Here is a 27,729-nt window from a genome sequence, read left to right as displayed (position 1 = left end):
CTCGCCCGTCACCATCTCCCCTAACCCGTTGCCCTTTCCCCTCGCCCGTCGCCGATCTCCCTTTCCCCTCCCCCATCTCTCTTTCACATTTCCCCTCACCCTGTCACCCTTTCCACTTTTCCCTCACCTGTCACGCTTTGCCCTCGCCCGTCGTCTGTTCCCCTTGCCCATCTCCCTTTGCTCTAGCCCATCTCCCTTTCCCCTTTCCCCTCGCCCCGTCGCCCTTTCCCCTAACCCGTCACCCTTTCCCCTCGCCCCGTCACCCTTTCCCCTTGCCCATCACCCTTTCCCCTCACCCGTCGGCTTTTACCCTCGCCCGTCGCCCTTTCCCCTCATCCATCGCACTTTCCCCTCGCCCGTCACCGTTTCCCATCGCCCTACACCCTTTCCCATCACCCGTCACCCTTTCCCTTCGCCCCTCGCCCTTTCCCCTCGACCATTAGCCTTTCCCCTCGCCCCGTCGCCCTTTCCCCTCACCCGTCGCTGTTTACACTCACCCTCCACCCTTTCCCATCACCCATCACCCTTTCCCTTCGCCCCTAGCCCTTTCCCCTCACCCGCCACCCTTTCCCCTCGCCCATCACCCTTTCCCCTCGCCCGTCGCCCTTTCCCCTCGCCCGTCACACTTTCCCCTCGCCGTCACCCTTTCCCCTTGCCCGTCTCCCTTTCCCCTCGCCCGTCACCTTTTCACCTCGCCCGTCGCCATTTGCCCTCACCCGTCTTCCTTTCCCCTCACCTATCTCCCTTTCCCCTTTCCCCTCAGCCGTCGCTCTTTCCCCTCACCCGTCGCCCTTTCCCCTCATCCCGTCGCCCTTTCCCCTCGCCCGTCGCCCTTTCCCCTTGCCCCTCACTCTTTCCCCTTTCCCCTCCCCCGTCGCCCTTTCCCCTCGCCCGTCACCTTTTCACCTCGCCCGTCGCCCTTTCCCCTCTCCCGTCACCTTTTCACCTCGCCCGTCGCCCTTTCCCCTCTCCCGTCACCTTTTCACCTCGCCCGTCGCCCTTTCCCCTCTCCCGTCGCCCTTTCCCCTCTCCCATCTCCCTTTCCCCTCTCCCGTCACCTTTTCACCTCGCCCGTCGTCCTTTCCCCTCACCTGTCGCCCTTTTCCTTCACCCATCACTTTTCCCCTCGCCCGTCGCCATTTCCCCTCGCCCGTCGCCCTTTCCCCTCGTCCGTCCCCATTTTCCCTCGCCCTTCGCCCTCTCCCCTCGCCCGTCGCCCTTTCCCCTTTCCCCTCTCCCGTCACCATTTCCCCTCGCCCGTCGTCCTTTCCCCTCGCCCGTCGCCCTTTCCCCTCGCCCCGTCGCCCTTTCCCCTCACCCGTCGCCGTTTACACTCACCCTACACCCTTTCCCATCACCCATCACCCATCACCCTTTCCCTTCGCCCCTAGCCCTTTCCCCTCGCCCGTCACCCTTTCCCCTCGCCCGTCGCACTTTCCCCTCGCCCGTCGCCCTTTCCCCTCGCCCGTCACCCTTTCCCCTCGCCCGTCGCCCTTTCCCCTCACCCCTCACTCTTTCCCCTTTCCCCTTGCCCGTCACCCTTTCCCCTCGCCCGTCGCCCTTTCCCCTCACCCCTCACTCTTTCCCCTTTCCCCTTGCCCGTCAGCCTATCCCCTCTCCCGTCGTCCTTTCCCCTCACCTATCTCCCTTTCCCCTTTCCCCTCAGCCGTCGCCCTTTCCCCTCAGCCGTCGCCCTTTCCCCTCGCCCGTCGCCCTTTCCGCTCACCCGTCGCCCTTTCCACTCGCCCGTCGCCCTTTCCGCTCACCCGTCGCCCTTTCCACTCGCCCGTCACCATCTCCCCTCACCCGTTGCCCTTTCCCCTCGCCCGTCGCCGATCTCCCTTTCCCCTCGCCCATCTCTCTTTCACATTTCCCCTCACCCTGTCACCCTTTCCACTTTCCCCTCACCTGTCACGCTTTGCCCTCGCCCGTCGTCTGTTCCCCTTGCCCATCTCCCTTTGCTCTAGCCCATCTCCCTTTCCCCTTTCCCCTCGCCCCGTCGCCCTTTCCCCTTGCCCATCACCCTTTCCCCTCACCCGTCGGCTTTTACCCTCGCCCGTCGCCCTTTCCCCTCATCCATCGCACTTTCCCCTCGCCTGTCACCGTTTCCCATCGCCCTACACCCTTTCCCATCACCCGTCACCCTTTCCCTTCGCCCCTCGCCCTTTCCCCTCGACCATTAGCCTTTCCCCTCGCCCCATCGCCCTTTCCCCTCACCCGTCACCCTTTCCCCTCATCCATCGCACTTTCCCCTCGCCCGTCACCGTTTCCCATCGCCCTACACCCTTTCCCATCACCCGTCACCCTTTCCCTTCGCCCCTCGCCCTTTCCCCTCGACCATTAGCCTTTCCCCTCGCCCCGTCGCCCTTTCCCCTCACCCGTTGCCGTTTACACTCACCCTCCACCCTTTCCCATCACCCATCACCCTTTCCCTTCGCCCCTAGCCCTTTCCCCTCACCCGTCACCCTTTCCCCTCGCCCATCACCCTTTCCCCTCGCCTATCGCCCTTTCCCCTCGCCCGTCGCCCTTTCCCCTCGCCCGTCACCCTTTCCCCTCGCCGTCACCCTTTCCCCTCGCCCGTCTCCCTTTCCCCTCGCCCGTCACCTTTTCAACTCGCCCATCGCCATTTGCCCTCACCCGTCTTCCTTTCCCCTCACCTATCTCCCTTTCCCCTTTCCCCTCAGCCGTCGCTCTTTCCCCTCACCCGTCGCCCTTTCCCCTCATCCCGTCGCCCTTTCCCCTCGCCCGTCGCCCTTTCCCCTTGCCCCTCACTCTTTCCCCTTTCCCCTCGCCCGTCGCCCTTTCCCCTCGCCCGTCGCCCTTTCCCCTCGCCTGTCACCCTTTCCCCTCGCCCGTCACCCTTTCCCCTCGCCCGTCGCCCTTTCCCCTCGCCCCGTCGCCCTTTCCCCTCACCCGTCGCCGTTTACACTCACCCTACACCCTTTCCCATCACCCATCACCCTTTCCCTTCGCCCCTAGCCCTTTCCCCTCGCCCGTCACCCTTTCCCCTCGCCCGTCGCCCTTTCCCCTCGCCCGTCGCCCTTTCCCCTCGCCCGTCACCCTTTCCCCTCGCCCGTCGCACTTTCCCCTCGCCCGTCGCCCTTTCCCCTCGCCCATCACCCTTTCCCCTCGCCCGTCGCCGTATCCCCTCGCCCGTCGCCCTTTCCCCTCGCCCGTCGCCCTTTCCCCTTGCCCATTTACTTTTCCCCTCGCCTGTCTCTCTTTCCCCTCACCCGTCACACTTTCCCCTCGCCCGTCTCTCTTTCCCCTCGCCCGTCTCTCTTTCCCCTCGCCCGTCTCTCTTTCCCCTCGCCCGTCTCTCTTTCCCCTCGCCCGTCTCTCTTTCCCCTCGCCCGTCTCTCTTTCCCCTCGCCCGTCGCCCTTTCCCCTCGCCCGTCGCCCTTTCCCCTCGCCCGTCTCTCTTTCCCTTCGCCCCTTGCACCTTTCCCCTCGACCTTCAGCCTTTCTCCTCGCTTCAGCGTCCTTTCCCGTCTCCCATCTCCCTTTCCCCTCTCCCGTCACCTTTTCACCTCGCACGTCGCCCTTTCCCCTCTCCCGTCACCTTTTCACCTCGCCCGTCGCCCTTTCCCCTCTCCCTTCACCTTTTCCCCTCGCCCGTCGCCCTTTCCCCTCTCCCGTCGCCCTTTCCCCTCTCCCATCTCCCTTTCCCCTCTCCCGTCACCATTTCACCTCGCCCGTCGTCCTTTCCCCTCACCTGTCGCCCTTTTCCCTCACCCATCACTTTTCCCCTCGCCCGTCGCCATTTCCCCTCACCCGTCGCCCTTTCCCCTCGTCCGTCCCCATTTTCCCTCGCCCTTCGCACTAACCCCTCGCCCGTCGCCCTTTCCCCTTTCCCCTCGCCCGTCACCATTTCCCCTCGCACGTCGTCCTTTCCCCTCACCCGTCGCCCTTTCCCCTCGCCCCTTGCACCTTTCCCCTCGACCTTCAGCCTGTCTCCTCGCCACAGCGCCCTTTCCCCTCACCTATCTCCCTTTCCCCTTTCCCCTCATCCCGTCGCCCTTTGCCCTCGCCCTTCATCCTTTCCCCTCACCCCGGCGCCCTTTCCCCTTGACCATTTACTTTTCCCCTCGCCCATCGCGCTTTACCCTCGCCCATCGCCCTTTCACCTCGCCCGTCGCCCTTTCACCTCGCCCGTCGCCCTTTCACCTCGCCCGTCGCACTTTCCCCTCGCCCGTTGCCCTTTCCCCTCGCCCGTCGCCGTTTCCCCTCGACCGTCGCCCTTTCCCCTCGCCTGTCGCCCTTTCCCCTCGCCTGTCGCCCTTTCCCCTTGCCCGTCGCCCTTTCCCCTCGCCCGTCGCCCTTTCCCCTCGCCCGTCGCCCTTTCCCCTCAGCTATCTATCTTTCCCCTTTCCCCTCATCCCGCCGCCCTGTCCCCTCGCCTGTCGCCCTTTCCCCTCGCCCGTCACCCTTTCCCCTCGCCCGTCGCCCTTTCCCCTCGCCCGTCGCCCTTTCCCCTCGCCCGTCACCCTTTCCCCTCGCCCGTCGCACTTTCCCCTCGCCCGTCGCCCTTTCCCCTCGCCCATCACCCTTTCCCCTCGCCCGTCGCCCTTTCCCCTCGCCCGTCGCCCTTTCCCCTCACCCGTCGCCCTTTCCCCTTGCCCATTTACTTTTCCCCTCGCCCGTCTCTCTTTCCCCTCACCCGTCACACTTTCCCCTCGCCCGTCTCTCTTTCCCCTCACCCGTCACCCTTTCCCCTCGCCCGTCTCTCTTTCCCCTCGCCCGTCTCTCTTTCCCCTCGCCCGTCTCTCTTTCCCCTCGCCCGTCTCTCTTTCCCCTCGCCCGTCTCTCTTTCCCCTCGCCCGTCTCTCTTTCCCTTCGCCCCTCGCACCTTTCCCCTCGACCTTCAGCCTTTCTCCTCGCTTCAGCGCCCTTTCCCATCTCCCATCTCCCTTTCCCCTCTCCCGTCACCTTTTCACCTCGCCCGTCGCCCTTTCCCCTCTCCCGTCACCTTTTCACCTCGCCCGTCGCCCTTTCCCCTCTCCCGTCACCCTTTCCCCTCTCCCATCTCCCTTACCCCTCTCCCGTCACCTTTTCACCTCGCCCGTCGTCCTTTCCCCTCACCTGTCGCCCTTTTCCCTCACCCATCACTTTTCCCCTCGCCCGTCGCCATTTCCCCTCGCCCGTCGCCCTTTCCCCTCGTCCGTCCCCATTTTCCCTCGCCCTTCGCCCTCTCCCCTCGCCCGTCGCCCTTTCCCCTTTCCCCTCGCCCGTCACCATTTCCCCTCGCCCGTCGTCCTTTCCCCTCGCCCGTCGCCCTTTCCCCTCGCCCCTTGCACCTTTCCCCTCGACCTTCAGCCTGTCTCCTCGCCACAGCGCCCTTTCCCCTCACCTATCTCCCTTTCCCCTTTCCCCTCATCCCGTCGCCCTTTGCCCTCGCCCTTCATCCTTTCCCCTCACCCCGGCGCCCTTTCCCCTTGACCATTTACTTTACCCCTCGCCCATCGCGCTTTACCCTCGCCCATTGCCCTTTCCCCTCGCCCGTCGCCCTTTCACCTCGCCCGTCGCCCTTTCACCTCGCCCGTCGCACTTTCCCCTCGCCCGTCGCCCTTTCCCCTCGCCCGTCGCCGTTTCCCCTCGACCGTCGCCCTTTCCCCTCGCCTGTCGCCCTTTCCCCTTGCCCGTCGCCCTTTCCCCTCGCCCGTCGCCCTTTCCCCTCGCCCGTCGCCCATTCCCCTCACCTATCTACCTTTCCGCTTTCCCCTCATCCCGCCGCCCTGTCCCCTCACCTGTCGCCCTTTCCCCTTGCCCGTCGCCCTTTCCCCTCGCCCGTCGCCCTTTCCCCTTGCCCGTCGCCCTTTCCCCTCGCCTGTCGCCCTTTCCCCTCGACCGTCGCCCTTTCCCCTCGCCCGTCTCCCTTTCCCCTCGCCCGTCTCTCTTTCCCCTCGCCCGTCTCTCTTTCCCCTCGCCCGTCTCTCTTTCCCCTCGCCCGTCTCTCTTTCCCCTCGCCCGTCTCTCTTTCCCCTCGCCCGTCTCTCTTTCCCCTCGCCCGTCTCTCTTTCCCCTCGCCCGTCTCCCTTTCCCCTCGCCCGTCTCCCTTTCCCCTCGCCCGTCTCCCTTTCCCCTCGACTGTCTCCCTTTCCCCTCTCCCATCTCCCTTTCCCCTCTTCCATCTCCCTTTCCCCTCGCCCGTCTCTCTTTCCCCTCGCCCGTCACCCTTTCCCCTCACCCGTCACCCTTTCCCCTCGCCCGTCTCCCTTTCCCCTCTCCCATCTCCCTTTCCCCTCTCCCATCTCCCTTTCCCCTCTCCCGTCGTCCTTTCCCCTCGCCCGTCGCCATTTCCCCTCGCCCATCGCCCTTTCCCCTTGTCCGTCCCCATTTTCCCTCGCCCTTCGCCCTCTCCCCTCGCCCGTTGCCCTTTCCCCTTTCCCCTCGCCCATCTCCCTTTGCCCATGCCCGTCTCTCTTTCCCCTCACCGGTCACTCTTTCCCCTCGCCCGTCACCCTTTCCTTTCGCCCCTCGCACCTTTCCCCTCGACCTTCAGCCTGTCTCCTCGCCACAGCGCCCTTTCCCCTCACCTATCTCCCTTTCCCCTCACCTATCTCCCTTTCCCCTTTCCCCTCATCCCGTCGCCCTTTGCCCTCGCCCTTCATCCTTTCCCCTCGCCCCGGCGCCCTTTCCCCTTGCCCATTTACTTTTCCCCTCGCCATCGCGCTTTACCCTCACCCATCGCCCTATTCCCTCGCCCGTTGCCCTGCCCCCTCGCCCGTCACCCTTTCCCCTCATCCGTCGCGCTTTCCCCTCGCCCGTCTCCCTTTCCCCTCGCCCGTCTCCCTTTCCCCTTGCCCATCTCTCTTTCCCCTTTCCCCTTGCCCCATCGCCCTTTCCACTTTCCCCGTGCCCGCCACCCGTTCCCCTCGCCCGTCGCCCTTTCCCCTTGCCCATCTCTCTTTCCCCTTTCCCCTCGCCCCGTCGCCCTTTCCCCTCACCCGTCACAGTTTCCACTCGCCCGTCACCCTTTCGCTTTGCCCCTCGCCCTTTCCCCTCGCCCCATCGCCATTTCCCCTCGCCCCATCGCCATTTCACCTCGCCCGTCACCCTTTCCCCTCTCCCGTCACCTTTTCACCTCGCCCGTCGCCGTTTGCCCTCACCCGTTTTCCTTTCCCCTCACCTATCTCCCTTTCCCCTTTCCCCTCAGCCTCCGTTCTTTCCCCTCACCTGTCGCTCTTTCCCTTCGCCCCTCGCACCTTTCCCCTCGAACTTCAGCCTGTTTCCTCACCCCAGCACCCTTTCCCCTTACCTCTCTCCCTTTCCCCTTTCCCCTCATCCCGTTGCCCTTTCCCCTCGCCCGTCATCCATTCCCCTCGCCCCGTCGCCCTTTCCCCTAACCATTTACTTTTCCCCTCGCCCATCGCCCTTTCTACTCGCCCGTCGCACTTTTCCCTCGCCCGTTGCCCTACCCCCTCGCCAGTCACCCTTTCCCCTCATCCGTAGCGTTTTCCCCTAGCCCGTCTCCATTTCCCCTCGCCCGTCTCCCTTTCCCCTCACCTGTCTCCCTTTCCCCTCGCCCGTCTCCCTTTCCCCTCGCCCGTCTCCCTTTCCCCTCGCCCGTCTCCCTTTCCCCTCGCTCGTCGCCATTTCCCCTCGCTCGTCGCCATTTCCCCTCGCCCGTCTCTCTTTCCCCTCGCCCGTCACCCTTTTCCTTCACGCCTCACTTCTTTCCCCTCGACCTTCAGCCTTTCTCCTCGCCGCAGCGCCCTTTCCGCTCTCCCATCTCCTTTTCCCTTCGCCCCTCGACCTTTCCCCTCAACCATTAGCCTTTCCCCTCACCGCATCGCCCTTTCCCCTCAACCGTCCCCTTTCCCCTCGCCCGTCGCCCTTTCCCCTCGCCCGTCGCCCTTTCCCCTCGCCCGTCGCCCATCTCGCTTTCCACTCGACCATGTCCTTTTCCCCTCGCCCATGTCCCTTTCCCCTCGCCTGTTGCCCTTTCCCCTCGCCCGTCGCCCTTTCCCTTCGCCCCTCGTACCTTTCCCCTCGACCTTCAGCCTGTCTCCTCGCCCCAGCGCCCTTTCCCCTCACCTATCTCCCTTTCCACTTTTCCCTCATCCCGTCGCCCTTTCCCTTCGCCCCTCGACCTTTCCCCTCAACCATTAGCCTTTCCCCTCACCGCATCGCCCTTTCCCCTCGACCGTCCCCCTTTCCCCTCGCCCGTCGCCATCTCCCCTCGCCCGTCGTCCTTTCCCCTCGCACGTCGCCCATCTCGCTTTCCCCTCGGCCATGTCCTTTTCCCCTCGCCCGTCTCTCTTTCCCCTCGCCCGTCACCCTTTCCCTTCGCCCCTCGCACCTTTCCCCTCGACCTTCAGCCTGTCTCCTCACCCCAGCACCCTTTCCCCTTACCTCTCTCCCTTTCCCCTTTCCCCTCGCCCCGTCGCCCTTTCCCCTAACCATTTAATTTTCCCCTCGCCCATCGCCCTTTCCACTCGCCCGTCGCCCTTTTCTCTCGCCCGTTGCCCTTCCCCCTCGACAGTCACCCTTTTCACTCATCCGTAGCGCTTTCCCCTCGCCCGTCTCCCTTTCCCCTCGCCCGTCTCCCTTTCCCCTCGCCCGTCTCCCTTTCCCCTCGCCCGTCTCCCTTTCCCCTCGCCCGTCTCCCTTTCCCCTTGCCCGTCTCCCTTTCCCCTCGCCCGTCTCCCTTTCCCCTCGAACGTCTCCCTTTCCCCTCGCCCGTCTCCCTTTACCCTCGCCCGTCTCCCTTTCCCCTCGCCCGTCTCCCTTTCCCCTCGCTCGTCGCCATTTCCCCTCGCCCGTCTCTCTTTCCCCTCGCCCGTCACCCTTTTCCTTCACGCCTCACTTCTTTCCCCTCGACCTTCAGCCTTTCTCCTCGCCGCAGCGCCCTTTCCGCTCTCCCATCTCCTTTTCCCTTCGCCCCTCGACCTTTCCCCTCAACCATTAGCCTTTCCCCTCACCGCATCGCCCTTTCCCCTCAACCGTCCCCTTTCCCCTCGCCCGTCGCCCTTTCCCCTCGCCCGTCGCCCTTTCCCCTCGCCCGTCGCCCATCTCGCTTTCCACTCGACCATGTCCTTTTCCCCTCGCCCATGTCCCTTTCCCCTCGCCTGTTGCCCTTTCCCCTCGCCCGTCGCCCTTTCCCTTCGCCCCTCGTACCTTTCCCCTCGACCTTCAGCCTGTCTCCTCGCTCCAGCGCCCTTTCCCCTCACCTATCTCCCTTTCCACTTTTCCCTCATCCCGTCGCCCTTTCCCTTCGCCCCTCGACCTTTCCCCTCAACCATTAGCCTTTCCCCTCACCGCATCGCCCTTTCCCCTCGACCGTCCCCCTTTCCCCTCGCCCGTCGCCATCTCCCCTCGCCCGTCGTCCTTTCCCCTCGCACGTCGCCCATCTCGCTTTCCCCTCGGCCATGTCCTTTTCCCCTCGCCCGTCTCTCTTTCCCCTCGCCCGTCACCCTTTCCCTTCGCCCCTCGCACCTTTCCCCTCGACCTTCAGCCTGTCTCCTCACCCCAGCACCCTTTCCCCTTACCTCTCTCCCTTTCCCCTTTCCCCTCGCCCCGTCGCCCTTTCCCCTAACCATTTAATTTTCCCCTCGCCCATCGCCCTTTCCACTCGCCCGTCGCCCTTTTCTCTCGCCCGTTGCCCTTCCCCCTCGACAGTCACCCTTTTCCCTCATACGTAGCGCTTTCCCCTCGCCCGTCTCCCTTTCCCCTCGCCCGTCTCCCTTTCCCCTCGCCCGTCTCCCTTTCCCCTCGCCCGTCTCCCTTTCCCCTCGCCCGTCTCCCTTTCCCCTCGCCCGTCTCCCTTTCCCCTCGCCCGTCTCCCTTTCCCCTTGCCCGTCTCCCTTTCCCCTCGCCCGTCTCCCTTTCCCCTCGAACGTCTCCCTTTCCCCTCGCCCGTCTCCCTTTACCCTCGCCCGTCTCCCTTTCCCCTCGCCCGTCTCCCTTTCCCCTCGAACGTCTCCCTTTCCCCTCGCCCGTCTCCCTTTCCCCTCGCCCGTCGTCCTTTCCCCTCACCTGTCGCCCTTTTCCCTCGCCCGTCCCCCTTTCCCCTCGCCCGTCGCCATTTCCCCTCTCCCGTCGCCATTTCCCCTCGCCCGTCGCCCTTTCCCCTCGCCCATCGCCCTTCCCCCTTGACAGTCACCCTTTTCCCTCATCCGTAGCGCTTTCCCCTCGCCCGTCTCCCTTTCCCCTCGCCCGTCTCCCTTTCCCCTCTCCCGTCTCCCTTTCCCCTCACCCGTCTCCCTTTCCCCTCGCCCGTCTCCCTTTCCCCTCGCCCGTCTCCCTTTCCCCTCGAACGTCTCCCTTTCCCCTCGCCCGTCTCCCTTTCCCCTCGCCCGTCTCCCTTTCCCCTCGCCCGTCTCCCTTTCCCCTCGAACGTCTCCCTTTCCCCTCGCCCGTCTCCCTTTCCCCTCGCCCGTCTCCCTTTCCCTTCACGCCTCGCATCTTTCCCCTCGACCTTCAGCCTTTCTCCTCACCGCAGCGCCCTTTCCGCTCACCCATCTCGCTTTTCCCTCTCCCATCTCCTTTTCCCCTCACCCGTCGCCCTTTCCCTTCGCACCTTGCACCTTTCCCCTCGATCTTCAGCCTGTCTCCTCGCCCCAGCGCCCTTTCCCCTCACCTATCTCCCTTTCCACTTTCCCCTCATCCCGTCGCCCTTTCCCTTCGCCCCTCGACCTTTCCCCTCAACCATTAGCCTTTCCCCTCACCTCATCGCCCTTTCCCCTCGACCGTCCCCCTTTCCCCTCGCCCGTCGCCATCTCCCCTCGCCCGTCGTCCTTTCCCCTCGCCCGTCGCCCATCTCACTTTCCCCTCGGCCATGTCCTTTACCCCTCACCCATGTCCCTTTCCTCTCGCCCGTTGTCCTTTCCCCTCAACCATCTCCCTTTCACATTTCCCCTCGCCCGTCGCACTTTCCCCACGTCCATCCCCATTTCCCCTCGCCCATCTCCCTTTCCCCACGTCCGTCGCACTTTCCCCACGTCCGTCCCCAGTTCCCCTCGCCCGTCTCTCTTTCCCCTCGCCCGTCACCCCTTCCCCACGTCCGTCCCCATTTCCCCTCGCCCGTCGCCCTTTTCCCTCGCCCGTCATCCTTTCCCCTCGCCCGTCTCCCTTTCCCCTCATCCCGTCGCCCTTTCCCCTCGCCCGTCATCCTTTCCCCTCGCCCCGTCGCCCTTTCCCCTAAGCATTTACTTTTCCCCTCGCCCATCGCCCTTTCCACTCGCCCGTCGCCCTTTTCTCTCGCCCGTTGCCCTTCCCCCTCGCCAGTCACCCTTTCCCCTCATCCGTAGCGCTTTCCCCTCGCCCGTCTCCCTTTCCCCTCGCCCGTCTCCCTTTCCCCTCGAACGTCACCCTTTCCCCTCGCCCGTCTCCCTTTCCCCTCGCCCGTCTCCCTTTCCCCTCGCCCGTCTCTCTTTCCCCTCGAACGTCTCCCTTTCCCCTCGAACGTCTCCCTTTCCCCTCGCCCGTCTCCCTTTCCCCTCCCCCGTCTCCCTTTCCCCTCGCCCGTCTATCTTTCCCCTCGCCCGTCTATCTTTCCCCTCGCCCGTCTCTCTTTCCCCTCGCCCGTCTCTCTTTCCCCTCGCCCGTCGCCCTTTCCCCTCGCCCGTCGCCCTTTGCCCTCGCCCGTCTCCCTTTCCCCTCGCCCGTCTCCCTTCCCCTCGCCCGTCTCCCTTTCCCCTCGCCCGTCTCCCTTTCCATTCGCCCGTCACCCTTTCCCCTCGCCCGTCTATCTTTCCCCTCGCCCGTCTCTCTTTCCCCTCGCCCGTCGCCATTTCCCCTCGCCCGTCGCCCTACCCCTCGCCCGTCGCCCTTTCCCCTCGCCCGTCGCCCTTTCCCCTCGCCCGTCGCCGTTTCCCCTCGCCCGTCGCCCTTTCCCCTCGTTCGTCCCCATTTCCCCTCGCACTTCGCCCACTCCCCTCGCCCGTCGCCCTTTTCCATTTCCCCTCGCCCATCTCCCTTTCCACTCGCCCATCTCTCTTTCCCCTCGCCCGTCTCCCTTTCCCCTCGCCCCTCACCTATCTCCCTTTCCCCTTTCCCCTCATCCCGTCGCCCTTTTCCCTCGACCGTCGCCTTTTTCCCTTGCCCGTTGCCCTTCCCCCTCACCCGTCACCCTTTCCCCTCACCCGTCTCCCTTTCCCCTCATCCGTCTCCCTTTCCCCTCGCCCGTCTCCCTTTCCCCTCGCCCGTCTCCCTTTCCCCTCGCCCGTCTCTCTTTACCCTCGCCCGTCTCTCTTTACCATCGCCCGTCTCTCTTTACCCTCGCCCGTCTCTCTTTCCCCTCGCCCGTCTCTCTTTCCCCTCGCCCGTCGCCCTTTCCCCTCGTCCGTCGCCCTTTCCCCTCGTCCGTCGCCCTTTCTCCTCGTCCGTCCCCATTTCGCCTCGCACTTCGCCCACTCCCCTCGCCCGTCGCCCTTTTCCATTTCCCCTCGCCCATCTCCCTTTCCCCTCGCCCATGTCCTTTTCCCCTCGCCCGTCGCCCTTTCCCCTTTCCCCTCGCCCTTTTCCCTTTCCACTCGCCCGTCTCTCTTTCCCCTCGCCCGTCTCTCTTTCCCCTCGCCCGTCTCTCTTTCCCCTCGCCCGTCTCTCTTTCCCCTCGCCCGTCTCTCTTTCCCCTCGCCCGTCTCTCTTTCCCCTCGCCCGTCTCTCTTTCCCCTCGCCCGTCTCTCTTTCCCCTCGCCCGTCTCTCTTTCCCCTCGCCCGTCTCTCTTTCCCCTCGCCCGTCTCTCTTTCCCCTCGCCCGTCACCCTTTCCCTTCGCCCCTCGCACCTTTCCCCTCGACCTTCAGCCTGTTTCCTCACCCCAGCAACCTTTCCCCTTACCTCTCTCCCTTTCCCCTTTCCACTTTCCCCTCATCCCGTCGCCCTTTCCCTTCGCCCCTCGACCTTTCCCCTCAACCATTAGCCTTTCCCCTCACCTCATCGCCCTTTCCCCTCGACCGTCCCCCTTTCCCCTCGCCGGTCGCCATCTCCCCTCGCCCATCGTCATTTCCCCTCGCCCGTCGCCCATCTCACTTTCCCCTCGGCCATGTCCTTTTCCCCTCACCCATTTCCCTTTCCCCTCGCCCGTTGTCCTTTCCCCTCAACCATCTCCCTTTCACATTTCCCCTCGCCCGTCGCACTTTCCCCACGTCCATCCCCATTTCCCCTCGCCCGTCTCTCTTTCCCCACGTCCGTCGCACTTTCCCCACGTCCGTCCCCATTTCCCCTCGCCCGTCTCGCTTTCCCTTCGCCCGTCGCCCCTTCCCCACGTCCGTCCCCATTTCCCCTCGCCCGTCTCCCTTTCCCCTCGCCCGTCGCCCTTTCCCCACGTCCGTCGCACTTTCCCCACGTCCGTCCCAATTTCCCCTCGCACTTCGCCATCTCCCCTCGCCCGTCGCCCTTTTCCCTCGCCCGTCATCCTTTCCCCTCGCCCGTCTCCCTTTCCCCTCATCCCGTCGCCCTTTCCCCTCGCCCGTCATCCTTTCCCCTCGCCCCGTCGCCCTTTCCCCTAACCATTTACTTTTCCCCTCGCCCATCGCCCTTTCCACTCGCCCGTCGCCCTTTTCTCTCGCCCGTTGCCCTTCCCCCTCACCAGTCACCCTTTCCCCTCATCCGTAGCGCTTTCCCCTCGCCCGTCTCCCTTTCCCCTCGCCCGTCTCCCTTTCCCCTCGAACGTCACCCTTTCCCCTCGCCCGTCTCCCTTTCCCCTCGCCCGTCTCCCTTTCCCCTCGCCCGTCTCTCTTTCCCCTCGAACGTCTCCCTTTCGCCTCGAACGTCTCCCTTTCCCCTCGCCCGTCTCCCTTTCCCCTCCCCCGTCTCCCTTTCCCCTCGCCCGTCTATCTTTCCCCTCGCCCGTCTCTCTTTCCCCTCGCCCGTCGCCCTTTCCCCTCGCCCGTCGCCCTTTGCCCTCGCCCGTCGCCCTTTGCCCTCGCCCGTCTCCCTTTCCCCTCGCCCGTCTCCCTTCCCCTCGCCCGTCTCCCTTTCCCCTCGCCCGTCTCCCTTTCCATTCGCCCGTCACCCTTTCCCCTCGCCCGTCTATCTTTCCCCTCGCCCGTCTCTCTTTCCCCTCGCCCGTCGCCCTTTCCCCTCGCCCGTCGCCCTACCCCTCGCCCGTCGCCCTTTCCCCTCGCCCGTCGCCCTTTCCCCTCGCCCGTCGCCGTTTCCCCTCGCCCGCCGCCCTTTCCCCTCGTTCGTCCCCATTTCCCCTCGCACTTCGCCCACTCCCCTCGCCCGTCGCCCTTTTCCATTTCCCCTCGCCCATCTCCCTTTCCACTCGCCCATCTCTCTTTCCCCTCGCCCGTCTCCCTTTCCCCTCGCCCCTCACCTATCTCCCTTTCCCCTTTCCCCTCATCCCGTCGCCCTTTTCCCTCGACCGTCGCCTTTTTCCCTTGCCCGTTGCCCTTCCCCCTCACCCGTCACCCTTTCCCCTCACCCGTCTCCCTTTCCCCTCATCCGTCTCCCTTTCCCCTCGCCCATCTCCCTTTCCCCTCGTCCGGCTCCCTTTCCCCTCGCCCGTCTCTCTTTACCCTCGCCCGTCTCTCTTTACCCTCGCCCGTCTCTCTTTCCCCTCGCCCGTCTCTCTTTCCCCTCGCCCGTCGCCCTTTCCCCTCATCCGTCTCTCTTTCCCCTCGCCCGTCGCCCTTTCCCCTCGTCCGTCGCCCTTTCCCCTCGTCCGTCCCCATTTCGCCTCGCACTTCGCCCACTCCCCTCGCCCGTCGCCCTTTTCCATTTCCCCTCGCCCATCTCCCTTTCCCCTCGTCCATGTCCTTTTCCCCTCGCCCGTCGCCCTTTCCCCTTTCCCCTCGCCCTTTTCCCGTTCCACTCGCCCGTCTCTCTTTCCCCTCGCCCGTCTCTCTTTCCCCTCGCCCGTCTCTCTTTCCCCTCGCCCGTCTCTCTTTCCCCTCGCCCGTCTCTCTTTCCCCTCGCCCGTCTCTCTTTCCCCTCGCCCGTCTCTCTTTCCCCTCGCCCGTCTCTCTTTCCCCTCGCCCGTCACCCTTTCCCTTCGCCCCTCGCACCTTTCCCCTCGACCTTCAGCCTGTTTCCTCACCCCAGCAACCTTTCCCCTTACCTCTCTCCCTTTCCCCTTTCCCCTTTCCCCTCATCCCGTCGCCGTTTCCCCTAACCATTTACTTTTCCCCTCGCCCATCGCCCTTTCCACTCGCCCGTCGCCCTTTTCTCTCGCCCGTTGCCCTTCCCCCTCTCCAGTCACCCTTTTCCCTCATCCGTAGTGCTTTCCCCTCGCCCGTCTCCCTTTCCCCTCGCCGGTCTCCCTTTCCCCTCGAACGTCTCCCTTTCCCCTCGCCCGTCTCCCTTTCCCCTCGCCCGTCTCCCTTTCCCCTCGCCCGTCTCCCTTTCCCCTCGCCCGTCTCCCTTTCCCCTCGCCCGTCTCCCTTTCCCCTCGCCCGTCTCCCTTTCCCCTCGCCCGTCTCCCTTTCCCCTCGCCCGTCTCCCTTTCCCCTCGCCCGTCTCCCTTTCCACTCGCCCGTCTCCCTTTCCACTCGCCCGTCTACCTTTCCCCTCGCCCGTCTCCCTTTCCCCTCGCCCGTCTCCCTTTCAACTCGCCCGTCTATCTTTCCCCTAGCCCGTCTCTCTTTCCCTTCGCCCGTCACCCTTTTCCTTCACGCCTCGCATCTTTCCCCTCAACCTGCAGCCTTTATCCTCGCCGCAGCGCCCTTTCCGCTCGCCCATCTCGCTTTTCCCTCTCCCATCTCCTTTTCCCCTCGCCCCTTGCACCTTTCCCCTCGACCTTCAGCCTGTCTCCTCGCCCCAGCGCCCTTTCCCCTCATCTATCTCCCTTTCCACTTTCCCCTCATCCCGTCGCCCTTTCCCTTCGCCCCTCGACCTTTCCCCTCAACCATTAGCCTTTCCCCTCACCTCATCGCCCTTTCCCCTCGACCGTCCCCCTTTCCCATCGCCCGTCGCCATCTCCCCTCGCCCGTCGTCCTTTCCCCTCGCCCGTCGCCCATCTCGCTTTCCCCTCGGCCATGTCCTTTTCCCCTCACCCATGTCCCTTAACCCTCGCCCGTTGCCCTTTCCCCTCGCCCATCTCCCTTTCACATCTCCCCTCGCCCGTCACCCTTTCCCCTCGCCCGTCGCCCTTTCCCCACTCCCGTCGCCCTTTCCCCTCGCCCGTCGCCCTTTCCCCTCGCCCGTCGCCCTTTCCCCTCACCCGTCACCCTTTCCCCACGCCCGTCGCCCTTTCCCTTCGCCCGTCGCCCTTTCCCCTCACCCGTCACCCTTTCCCCTCGCCCGTCGCCCTTTCCCTTCACCCCGCGACATTTCCCCTCAACCATTAGCCTTTCCCCTCACCTCATCGCCCTTTCCCCTCGACCGTCCCCCTTTCCCCTCGCCCGTCGCCATCTCCCCTCGCCCGTCGTCCTTTCCCCTCGCCCGTCGCCCATCTCGCTTTCCCCTCGGTCATGTCCTTTTCCCCTCACCCATGTCCCTTTCCCCCGCCCGTTGTCCTTTCCCCTCTCCCATCTCCCGTTCACATTTCCCTTCGCCCCTCGCACCTTTCCCCTCGACCTTCAGCCTGTTTCCTCACCACAGCACCCCTTCCCCTTACCTCTCTCCCTTTCCCCTCATCCCGTCGCCCTTTCCCCTCACCCGTCATCCTTTCCCCTTGCCCCGTCGCCCTATCCCCTAACCATTTACTTTTCCCCTCGCCCATCGCCCTTTCCACTCGCCCGTCGCCCTTTTCTCTCGCCCGTTGCCCTTCCCCCTCGCCAGTCACCCTTTCCCCTCATCCATAGCGCTTTCCCCTCGCCCGTCTCCCTTTCCCCTCGCCTGTCTCCCTTTCCCCTCGCCCGTCTCCCTTTCCCCTCGCCCGTCTCCCTTTCCCCTCGAACGTCTCCCTTTCCCCTCGCCCGTCTCCCTTTCCCCTCGAACGTCTCCCTTTCCCCTCGCCCGTCTCCCTTTCCCCTCGAACGTCTCCCTTTCCCCTCGCCCATCTCCCTTTCCCCTCGCCCGTCTATCTTTCCCCTCGCCCGTCTATCTTTCCCCTCGCCCGTCTATCTTTCCCCTCGCCCATCACCCTTTCCCCTCGCCCGTCACCCTTTCTCCTCGCCCATCTCCCTTTCCCCTCGCCCGTCTCCCTTTCCCCTCGCCCGTCTCTCTTTCCCCTCGCCCGTCTATCTTTCCCCTCGCCCTTCACCCTTTCCCCTCGCCCGTCTCCCTTTCCCCTCTCCCGTCTCCCTTTCCCCTCGCCCGTCTCTCTTTCCCTGCGCCCGTCTATCTTTCCCCTCGCCCGTCTCCCTTTCCCCTCGCCCGTCGTCCTTTCCCCTCACCTGTCGCCCTTTTCCCTCGCCCGTCCCCCTTTCCCCTCGCCCGTCGCCATTTCCCCTCTCCCGTCGCCATTTCCCCTCGCCCGTCGCCCTTTCCCCTCGCCCATCGCCCTTCCCCCTTGACAGTCACCCTTTTCCCTCATCCGTAGCGCTTTCCCCTCGCCCGTCTCCCTTTCCCCTCGCCCGTCTCCCTTTCCCCTCTCCCGTCTCCCTTTCCCCTCACCCGTCTCCCTTTCCCCTCGCCCGTCTCCCTTTCCCCTCGCCCGTCTCCCTTTCCCCTCGAACGTCTCCCTTTCCCCTCGCCCGTCTCCCTTTCCCCTCGCCCGTCTCCCTTTCCCCTCGCCCGTCTCCCTTTCCCCTCGAACGTCTCCCTTTCCCCTCGCCCGTCTCCCTTTCCCCTCGCCCGTCTCCCTTTCCCTTCACGCCTCGCATCTTTCCCCTCGACCTTCAGCCTTTCTCCTCACCGCAGCGCCCTTTCCGCTCACCCATCTCGCTTTTCCCTCTCCCATCTCCTTTTCCCCTCACCCGTCGCCCTTTCCCTTCGCACCTTGCACCTTTCCCCTCGATCTTCAGCCTGTCTCCTCGCCCCAGCGCCCTTTCCCCTCACCTATCTCCCTTTCCACTTTCCCCTCATCCCGTCGCCCTTTCCCTTCGCCCCTCGACCTTTCCCCTCAACCATTAGCCTTTCCCCTCACCTCATCGCCCTTTCCCCTCGACCGTCCCCCTTTCCCCTCGCCCGTCGCCATCTCCCCTCGCCCGTCGTCCTTTCCCCTCGCCCGTCGCCCATCTCACTTTCCCCTCGGCCATGTCCTTTACCCCTCACCCATGTCCCTTTCCTCTCGCCCGTTGTCCTTTCCCCTCAACCATCTCCCTTTCACATTTCCCCTCGCCCGTCGCACTTTCCCCACGTCCATCCCCATTTCCCCTCGCCCATCTCCCTTTCCCCACGTCCGTCGCACTTTCCCCACGTCCGTCCCCAGTTCCCCTCGCCCGTCTCTCTTTCCCCTCGCCCGTCACCCCTTCCCCACGTCCGTCCCCATTTCCCCTCGCCCGTCGCCCTTTTCCCTCGCCCGTCATCCTTTCCCCTCGCCCGTCTCCCTTTCCCCTCATCCCGTCGCCCTTTCCCCTCGCCCGTCATCCTTTCCCCTCGCCCCGTCGCCCTTTCCCCTAACCATTTACTTTTCCCCTCGCCCATCGCCCTTTCCACTCGCCCGTCGCCCTTTTCTCTCGCCCGTTGCCCTTCCCCCTCGCCAGTCACCCTTTCCCCTCATCCGTAGCGCTTTCCCCTCGCCCGTCTCCCTTTCCCCTCGCCCGTCTCCCTTTCCCCTCGCCCGTCTCCCTTTCCCCTCGCCCGTCTCCCTTTCCCCTCGAACGTCTCCCTTTCCCCTCGAACGTCTCCCTTTCCCCTCGCCCGTCTCCCTTTCCCCTCGCCCGTCGCCCTTTCCCCTCGCCCGTCTCCCTTTCCCCTCGCCCGTCTCCCTTTCCCCTCGCCCGTCTCCCTTTCCCCTCGCCCGTCTCCCTTTCCATTCACCTGTCACCCTTTCCCCTCGCCCGTCTATCTTTCCCCTCGCCCGTCTCTCTTTCCCCTCGCACTTCGCCCTTTCCCCTCGCCCGTCGCCCTACCCCTCGCCCGTCGCCCTTTCCCCTCGCCCGTCGCCCTTTCCCCTCGCCCGTCGCCCTTTCCCCTCGCCCGTCGCCCTTTCCCCTCGCCCGTCGCCCTTTCCCCTCGTTCGTCCCCATTTCCCCTCCACTTCGCCCACTCCCCTCGCCCGTCGCCCTTTTCCATTTCCCCTCGCCCATCTCCCTTTCCACTCGCCCATCTCTCTTTCCCCTCGCCTATCTCCCTTTCCCCTCGCCCCTCACCTATCTCCCTTTCCCCTTTCCCCTCATCCCGTCGCCCTTTTCCCTCGACCGTCGCCCTTTTCACTTGCCCGTTGCCCTTCCCCCTCACCCGTCACCCTTTCCCCTCGCCCCGTCGCCCTTTCCCTTCGCCCCTCGCACCTTTCCCCTCGACCTTCAGCCTGTTTCCTCACCCCAGCACCCTTTCCCCTCACCTGTCTCCCTTTCCCCTTTCCCCTCATCCCGTCGCCCATTCCCCTCGCCCGTCATTCTTTCCCCTCGCCCATCGCCCTTTTCCCTCGACCGTCGCCCTTTTCCCTCGCCCGTTGCACTTCCACCTCACCCATCACCCTTTCCCCTCGCCCGTCTCCCTCTCCCCTCGCCCGTCTCCCTTTCCCCTCGAACGTCTCCCTTTCCCCTCGCCCGTCTCCCTCTCCCCTCGCCCGTCTCCCTTTCCCCTCATCCGTCTCCCTTTCCCCTCGCCCGTCTCCCTTTCCCCTCGCCCGTCTCCCTTTCCCCTCGCCCGTCTCTCTTTACCCTCGCCTGTCTCTCTTTACCCTCGCCCGTCTCTCTTTACGCTCGCCCGTCTCTCTTTCCCCTCGCCCATCTCTCTTTCCCCTCGCCCGTCGCCCTTTCTCCTCGTCCGTCGCCCTTTCCCCTCGTCCGTCCCCATTTCGCCTCGCACTTCGCCCACTCCCCTCGCCCGTCGCCCTTTTCCATTTCCCCTCGCCCATCTCCCTTTCCCTTTGCCCATGTCCTTTTCCCCTCGCCCGTTGCCCTTTCCCCTTTCCCCTCGCCCTTTTCGCTTTCCACTCGCCCGTCTCTCTTTCCCCTCGCCCGTCTCTCTTTCCCCTCGCCCGTCTCTCTTTCCCCTCGCCCGTCTCTCTTTCCCCTCGCCCATCACCCTTTCCCTTCGCCCCTCGCACCTTTCCCCTTGACCTTCAGCCTGTTTCCTCACCCCAGCAACCTTTCCCCTTACCTCTCTCCCTTTCCCCTTTCCCCTTTCCCCTCATCCCGTCGCCCTTTCCCCTAACCATTTACTTTTCCCCTCACCCATCGCCCTTTCCACTCGCCCGTCGCCCTTTTCTCTCGCCCGTTGCCCTTCCCCCTCGCCTGTCACCCTTTTCCCTCATCCGTAGTGCTTTCCCCTCTCCCGTCTCCCTTTCCCCTCGCCCGTCTCCCTTTCCCCTCGCCCGTCTACCTTTCCCCTCGCCCGTCTCCCTTTCCCCTCGCCCGTCTCCCTTTCCCCTCGCCCGTCTCCCTTTCCCCTCGCCCGTCTCCCTTTCCCCTCGCCCGTCTCCCTTTCCCCTCGCCCGTCTCCCTTTCCCCTCGCCCGTCTCCCTTTCCCCTCGCCCGTCTCCCTTTCAACTCGCCCGTCTATCTTTCCCCTCGCCCGTCTCTCTTTCCCTTCGCCCGTCACCATTTTCCTTCACGCTTCGCATCTTTCCCCTCAACCTTCAGCCTTTATCCTCGCCGCAGCGCCCTTTCCGCTCACCCATCTCGCTTTTCCCTCTCCCATCTCCTTTTCCCCTCGCCCCTTGCACCTTTCCCCTCGACCTTCAGCCTGTCTCCTCGCCCCAGCGCCCTTTCCCCTCATCTATCTCCCTTTCCACTTTCCCCTCATCCCGTCGCCCTTTCCCTTCGCCCCTCGACCTTTCCCCTCAACCATTAGCCTTTCCCCTCACCTCATCGCCCTTTCCCCTCGACCGTCCCCCTTTCCCATCGCCCGTCGCCATCTCCCCTCGCCCGTCGTCCTTTCCCCTCGTCCGTCGCCCATCTCGCTTTCCCCTCGGCCATGTCCTTTTCCCCTCACCCATGTCCCTTCACCCTCGCCCGTTGCCCTTTCCCCTCGCCCATCTCCCTTTCACATTTCCCCTCGCCCGTCACCCTTTCCCCTCGCCCGTCGCCCTTTCCCCACTCCCGTCGCCCTTTCCCCTCGCCCGTCGCCCTTTCCCCTCGCCCGTCGCCCTTTCCCCTCACCCGTCACCCTTTCCCCATGCCCGTCGCCCTTTCCCCTCGCCCGTCGCCCTTTCCCTTCGCCCGTCGCCCTTTCCCCTCACCCGTCACCCTTTCCCCTTGCCCGTCGCCCTTTCCCTTCGCCCCGCGACATTTCCCCTCAACCATTAGCCTTTCCCCTCACCTCATCGCCCTTTCCCCTCGACCGTCCCCCTTTCCCCTCGCCCGTCGCCATCTCCCCTCGCCCGTCGTCCTTTCCCCTCGCCCGTCGCCCATCTCGCTTTCCCCTCGGTCATGTCCTTTTCCCCTCACCCATGTCCCTTTCCCCTCGCCCGTTGTCCTTTCCCCTCGCCCATCTCCCGTTCACATTTCCCTTCGCCCCTCGCACCTTTCCCCTCGACCTTCAGCCTGTTTCCTCACCACAGCACCCCTTCCCCTTACCTCTCTCCCTTTCCCCTCATCCCGTCGCCCTTTCCCCTCGCCCGTCATCCTTTCCCCTTGCCCCGTCGCCCTATCCCCTAACCATTTACTTTTCCCCTCGCCCATCGCCCTTTCCACTCGCCCGTCGCCCTTTTCTCTCGCCCGTTGCCCTTCCCCCTCGCCAGTCACCCTTTCCCCTCATCCATAGCGCTTTCCCCTCGCCCGTCTCCCTTTCCCCTCGCCTATCTCCCTTTCCCCTCGCCCGTCTCCCTTTCCCCTCGCCCGTCTCCCTTTCCCCTCGAACGTCTCCCTTTCCCCTCGCCCGTCTCCCTTTCCCCTCGAACGTCTCCCTTTCCCCTCGCCCGTCTCCCTTTCCCCTCGAACGTCTCCCTTTCCCCTCGCCCATCTCCCTTTCCCCTCGCCCGTCTATCTTTCCCCTCGCCCGTCTATCTTTCCCCTCGCCCGTCTATCTTTCCCCTCGCCCGTCTATCTTTCCCCTCGCCCATCTCCCTTTCCCCTCGACCGTCTCCCTTTCCCCTCGCCCGTCTCTCTTTCCCCTCGCCCGTCTATCTTTCCCCTCGCCCTTCACCCTTTCCCCTCGCCTGTCTCCCTTTCCCCTCTCCCGTCTCCCTTTCCCCTCGCCCGTCTCTCTTTCCCTGCGCCCGTCTATCTTTCCCCTCGCCCGTCTCCCTTTCCCCTCGCCCGTCGTCCTTTCCCCTCACCTGTCGCCCTTTTCCCTCGCCCGTCGCCATTTCCCCTCGCCCGTCTCCCTTTCCCCTCGCCCGTCTCCCTTTCCCCTCGAACGTCTCCCTTTCCCCTCGCCCATCTCCCTTTCCCCTCGAACGTCTCCCTTTCCCCTCGCCCGTCTCCCTTTCCCCTCGAACGTCTCCCTTTCCCCTCGCCCATCTCCCTTTCCCCTCGCCCGTCTATCTTTCCCCTCGCCCGTCTATCTTTCCCCTCGCCCGTCTATCTTTCCCCTCGCCCGTCTATCTTTCCCCTCGCCCATCTCCCTTTCCCCTCGCCCGTCTCCCTTTCCCCTCGCCCGTCTCTCTTTCCCCTCGCCCGTCTATCTTTCCCCTCGCCCTTCACCCTTTCCCCTCGCCCGTCTCCCTTTCCCCTCTCCCGTCTCCCTTTCCCCTCGCCCGTCTCTCTTTCCCTGCGCCCGTCTATCTTTCCCCTCGCCCGTCTCCCTTTCCCCTCGCCCGTCGTCCTTTCCCCTCACCTGTCGCCCTTTCCCCTCGCCCGTCGCCATTTCCCCTCTCCCGTTGCCATTTCCCCTCGCCCGTCGCCCATCTCACTTTCCCCTCGGCCATGTCCTTTACCCCTCACCCATGTCCCTTTCCTCTCGCCCGTTGTCCTTTCCCCTCAACCATCTCCCTTTCACATTTCCCCTCGCCCGTCGCACTTTCCCCACGTCCATCCCCATTTCCCCTCGCCCGTCTCCCTTTCCCCACGTCCGTCGCACTTTCCCCACGTCCGTCCCCATTTCCCCTCGCCCGTCTCCCTTTCCCCTCGCCCGTCACCCCTTCCCCACGTCCGTCCCCATTTCCCCTCGCCCGTCACCCTTTCTCCTCGCCCATCTCCCTTTACCCTCGCCCGTCTCCCTTTCCCCTCGCCCGTCTCTCTTTCCCCTCGCCCGTCTATCTTTCCCCTCGCCCTTCACCCTTTCCCCTCGCCCGTCTCCCTTTCCCCTCTCCCGTCTCCCTTTCCCCTCGCCCGTCTCTCTTTCCCTGCGCCCGTCTATCTTTCCCCTCGCCCGTCTCCCTTTCCCCTCGCCCGTCGTCCTTTCCCCTCACCTGTCGCCCTTTTCCCTCGCCCGTCCCCCTTTCCCCTCGCCCGTCGCCATTTCCCCTCTCCCGTCGCCATTTCCCCTCGCCCGTCGCCCTTTCCCCTCGCCCATCGCCCTTCCCCCTTGACAGTCACCCTTTTCCCTCATCCGTAGCGCTTTCCCCTCGCCCGTCTCCCTTTCCCCTCGCCCGTCTCCCTTTCCCCTCTCCCGTCTCCCTTTCCCCTCACCCGTCTCCCTTTCCCCTCGCCCGTCTCCCTTTCCCCTCGCCCGTCTCCCTTTCCCCTCGAACGTCTCCCTTTCCCCTCGCCCGTCTCCCTTTCCCCTCGCCCGTCTCCCTTTCCCCTCGCCCGTCTCCCTTTCCCCTCGAACGTCTCCCTTTCCCCTCGCCCGTCTCCCTTTCCCCTCGCCCGTCTCCCTTTCCCTTCACGCCTCGCATCTTTCCCCTCGACCTTCAGCCTTTCTCCTCACCGCAGCGCCCTTTCCGCTCACCCATCTCGCTTTTCCCTCTCCCATCTCCTTTTCCCCTCACCCGTCGCCCTTTCCCTTCGCACCTTGCACCTTTCCCCTCGATCTTCAGCCTGTCTCCTCGCCCCAGCGCCCTTTCCCCTCACCTATCTCCCTTTCCACTTTCCCCTCATCCCGTCGCCCTTTCCCTTCGCCCCTCGACCTTTCCCCTCAACCATTAGCCTTTCCCCTCACCTCATCGCCCTTTCCCCTCGACCGTCCCCCTTTCCCCTCGCCCGTCGCCATCTCCCCTCGCCCGTCGTCCTTTCCCCTCGCCCGTCGCCCATCTCACTTTCCCCTCGGCCATGTCCTTTACCCCTCACCCATGTCCCTTTCCTCTCGCCCGTTGTCCTTTCCCCTCAACCATCTCCCTTTCACATTTCCCCTCGCCCGTCGCACTTTCCCCACGTCCATCCCCATTTCCCCTCGCCCATCTCCCTTTCCCCACGTCCGTCGCACTTTCCCCACGTCCGTCCCCAGTTCCCCTCGCCCGTCTCTCTTTCCCCTCGCCCGTCACCCCTTCCCCACGTCCGTCCCCATTTCCCCTCGCCCGTCGCCCTTTTCCCTCGCCCGTCATCCTTTCCCCTCGCCCGTCTCCCTTTCCCCTCATCCCGTCGCCCTTTCCCCTCGCCCGTCATCCTTTCCCCTCGCCCCGTCGCCCTTTCCCCTAACCATTTACTTTTCCCCTCGCCCATCGCCCTTTCCACTCGCCCGTCGCCCTTTTCTCTCGCCCGTTGCCCTTCCCCCTCGCCAGTCACCCTTTCCCCTCATCCGTAGCGCTTTCCCCTCGCCCGTCTCCCTCTCCCCTCGCCCGTCTCCCTTTCCCCTCGAACGTCTCCCTTTCCCCTCGCCCGTCTCCCTTTCCCCTCGCCCGTCTCCCTTTCCCCTCGCCCGTCTCCCTTTCCCCTCGCCCGTCTCCCTTTCCCCTCGAACGTCTCCCTTTCCCCTCGAACGTCTCCCTTTCCCCTCGCCCGTCTCCCTTTCCCCTCGCCCGTCGCCCTTTCCCCTCGCCCGTCTCCCTTTCCCCTCGCCCGTCTCCCTTTCCCCTCGCCCGTCTCCCTTTCCCCTCGCCCGTCTCCCTTTCCATTCACCTGTCACCCTTTCCCCTCGCCCGTCTATCTTTCCCCTCGCCCGTCTCTCTTTCCCCTCGCACTTCGCCCTTTCCCCTCGCCCGTCGCCCTACCCCTCGCCCGTCGCCCTTTCCCCTCGCCCGTCGCCCTTTCCCCTCGCCCGTCGCCCTTTCCCCTCGCCCGTCGCCCTTTCCCCTCGCCCGTCGCCCTCTCCCCTCGCCCGTCTCCCTTTCCCCTCATCCGTCTCCCTTTCCCCTCGCCCGTCTCCCTTTCCCCTCGCCCGTCTCCCTTTCCCCTCGCCCGTCTCTCTTTACCCTCGCCTGTCTCTCTTTACCCTCGCCCGTCTCTCTTTACGCTCGCCCGTCTCTCTTTCCCCTCGCCCATCTCTCTTTCCCCTCGCCCGTCGCCCTTTCTCCTCGTCCGTCGCCCTTTCCCCTCGTCCGTCCCCATTTCGCCTCGCACTTCGCCCACTCCCCTCGCCCGTCGCCCTTTTCCATTTCCCCTCGCCCATCTCCCTTTCCCTTTGCCCATGTCCTTTTCCCCTCGCCCGTTGCCCTTTCCCCTTTCCCCTCGCCCTTTTCGCTTTCCACTCGCCCGTCTCTCTTTCCCCTCGCCCGTCTCTCTTTCCCCTCGCCCGTCTCTCTTTCCCCTCGCCCGTCTCTCTTTCCCCTCGCCCATCACCCTTTCCCTTCGCCCCTCGCACCTTTCCCCTTGACCTTCAGCCTGTTTCCTCACCCCAGCAACCTTTCCCCTTACCTCTCTCCCTTTCCCCTTTCCCCTTTCCCCTCATCCCGTCGCCCTTTCCCCTAACCATTTACTTTTCCCCTCACCCATCGCCCTTTCCACTCGCCCGTCGCCCTTTTCTCTCGCCCGTTGCCCTTCCCCCTCGCCTGTCACCCTTTTCCCTCATCCGTAGTGCTTTCCCCTCTCCCGTCTCCCTTTCCCCTCGCCCGTCTCCCTTTCCCCTCGCCCGTCTCCCTTTCCCCTCGCCCGTCTCCCTTTCCCCTCGCCCGTCTCCCTTTCCCCTCGCCCGTCTCCCTTTCCCCTCGCCCGTCTCCCTTTCCCCTCGCCCGTCTCCCTTTCCCCTCGCCCGTCTCCCTTTCCCCTCGCCCGTCTCCCTTTCAACTCGCCCGTCTATCTTTCCCCTCGCCCGTCTCTCTTTCCCTTCGCCCGTCACCATTTTCCTTCACGCTTCGCATCTTTCCCCTCAACCTTCAGCCTTTATCCTCGCCGCAGCGCCCTTTCCGCTCACCCATCTCGCTTTTCCCTCTCCCATCTCCTTTTCCCCTCGCCCCTTGCACCTTTCCCCTCGACCTTCAGCCTGTCTCCTCGCCCCAGCGCCCTTTCCCCTCATCTATCTCCCTTTCCACTTTCCCCTCATCCCGTCGCCCTTTCCCTTCGCCCCTCGACCTTTCCCCTCAACCATTAGCCTTTCCCCTCACCTCATCGCCCTTTCCCCTCGACCGTCCCCCTTTCCCATCGCCCGTCGCCATCTCCCCTCGCCCGTCGTCCTTTCCCCTCGTCCGTCGCCCATCTCGCTTTCCCCTCGGCCATGTCCTTTTCCCCTCACCCATGTCCCTTCACCCTCGCCCGTTGCCCTTTCCCCTCGCCCATCTCCCTTTCACATTTCCCCTCGCCCGTCACCCTTTCCCCTCGCCCGTCGCCCTTTCCCCACTCCCGTCGCCCTTTCCCCTCGCCCGTCGCCCTTTCCCCTCGCCCGTCGCCCTTTCCCCTCACCCGTCACCCTTTCCCCATGCCCGTCGCCCTTTCCCCTCGCCCGTCGCCCTTTCCCTTCGCCCGTCGCCCTTTCCCCTCACCCGTCACCCTTTCCCCTTGCCCGTCGCCCTTTCCCTTCGCCCCGCGACATTTCCCCTCAACCATTAGCCTTTCCCCTCACCTCATCGCCCTTTCCCCTCGACCGTCCCCCTTTCCCCTCGCCCGTCGCCATCTCCCCTCGCCCGTCGTCCTTTCCCCTCGCCCGTCGCCCATCTCGCTTTCCCCTCGGTCATGTCCTTTTCCCCTCACCCATGTCCCTTTCCCCTCGCCCGTTGTCCTTTCCCCTCGCCCATCTCCCGTTCACATTTCCCTTCGCCCCTCGCACCTTTCCCCTCGACCTTCAGCCTGTTTCCTCACCACAGCACCCCTTCCCCTTACCTCTCTCCCTTTCCCCTCATCCCGTCGCCCTTTCCCCTCGCCCGTCATCCTTTCCCCTTGCCCCGTCGCCCTATCCCCTAACCATTTACTTTTCCCCTCGCCCATCGCCCTTTCCACTCGCCCGTCGCCCTTTTCTCTCGCCCGTTGCCCTTCCCCCTCGCCAGTCACCCTTTCCCCTCATCCATAGCGCTTTCCCCTCGCCCGTCTCCCTTTCCCCTCGCCTATCTCCCTTTCCCCTCGCCCGTCTCCCTTTCCCCTCGCCCGTCTCCCTTTCCCCTCGAACGTCTCCCTTTCCCCTCGCCCGTCTCCCTTTCCCCTCGAACGTCTCCCTTTCCCCTCGCCCGTCTCCCTTTCCCCTCGAACGTCTCCCTTTCCCCTCGCCCATCTCCCTTTCCCCTCGCCCGTCTATCTTTCCCCTCGCCCGTCTATCTTTCCCCTCGCCCGTCTATCTTTCCCCTCGCCCGTCTATCTTTCCCCTCGCCCATCTCCCTTTCCCCTCGCCCGTCTCCCTTTCCCCTCGCCCGTCTCTCTTTCCCCTCGCCCGTCTATCTTTCCCCTCGCCCTTCACCCTTTCCCCTCGCCTGTCTCCCTTTCCCCTCTCCCGTCTCCCTTTCCCCTCGCCCGTCTCTCTTTCCCTGCGCCCGTCTATCTTTCCCCTCGCCCGTCTCCCTTTCCCCTCGCCCGTCGTCCTTTCCCCTCACCTGTCGCCCTTTTCCCTCGCCCGTCGCCATTTCCCCTCGCCCGTCTCCCTTTCCCCTCGCCCGTCTCCCTTT

At 64.9% G+C, this 27,729-nt stretch overlaps 1 protein-coding gene across 2 annotated transcripts in view; it reads left to right on the top strand.

The window, feature by feature from the left end:
* grk6 (G protein-coupled receptor kinase 6) overlaps positions 1 to 27,729 on the top strand; it is a 655,919-nt gene that overhangs the window by 401,681 nt on the left and 226,509 nt on the right. The window lies entirely within an intron of this gene.

This window comes from Carcharodon carcharias, chromosome 8 (assembly GCF_017639515.1).
Source record: "Carcharodon carcharias isolate sCarCar2 chromosome 8, sCarCar2.pri, whole genome shotgun sequence".
Taxonomy (NCBI): domain Eukaryota; kingdom Metazoa; phylum Chordata; class Chondrichthyes; order Lamniformes; family Lamnidae; genus Carcharodon; species Carcharodon carcharias.
The sequence above is the reverse complement of the archived record's forward strand: the minus strand, read 5'-3'. Positions and strand labels throughout refer to the sequence as shown.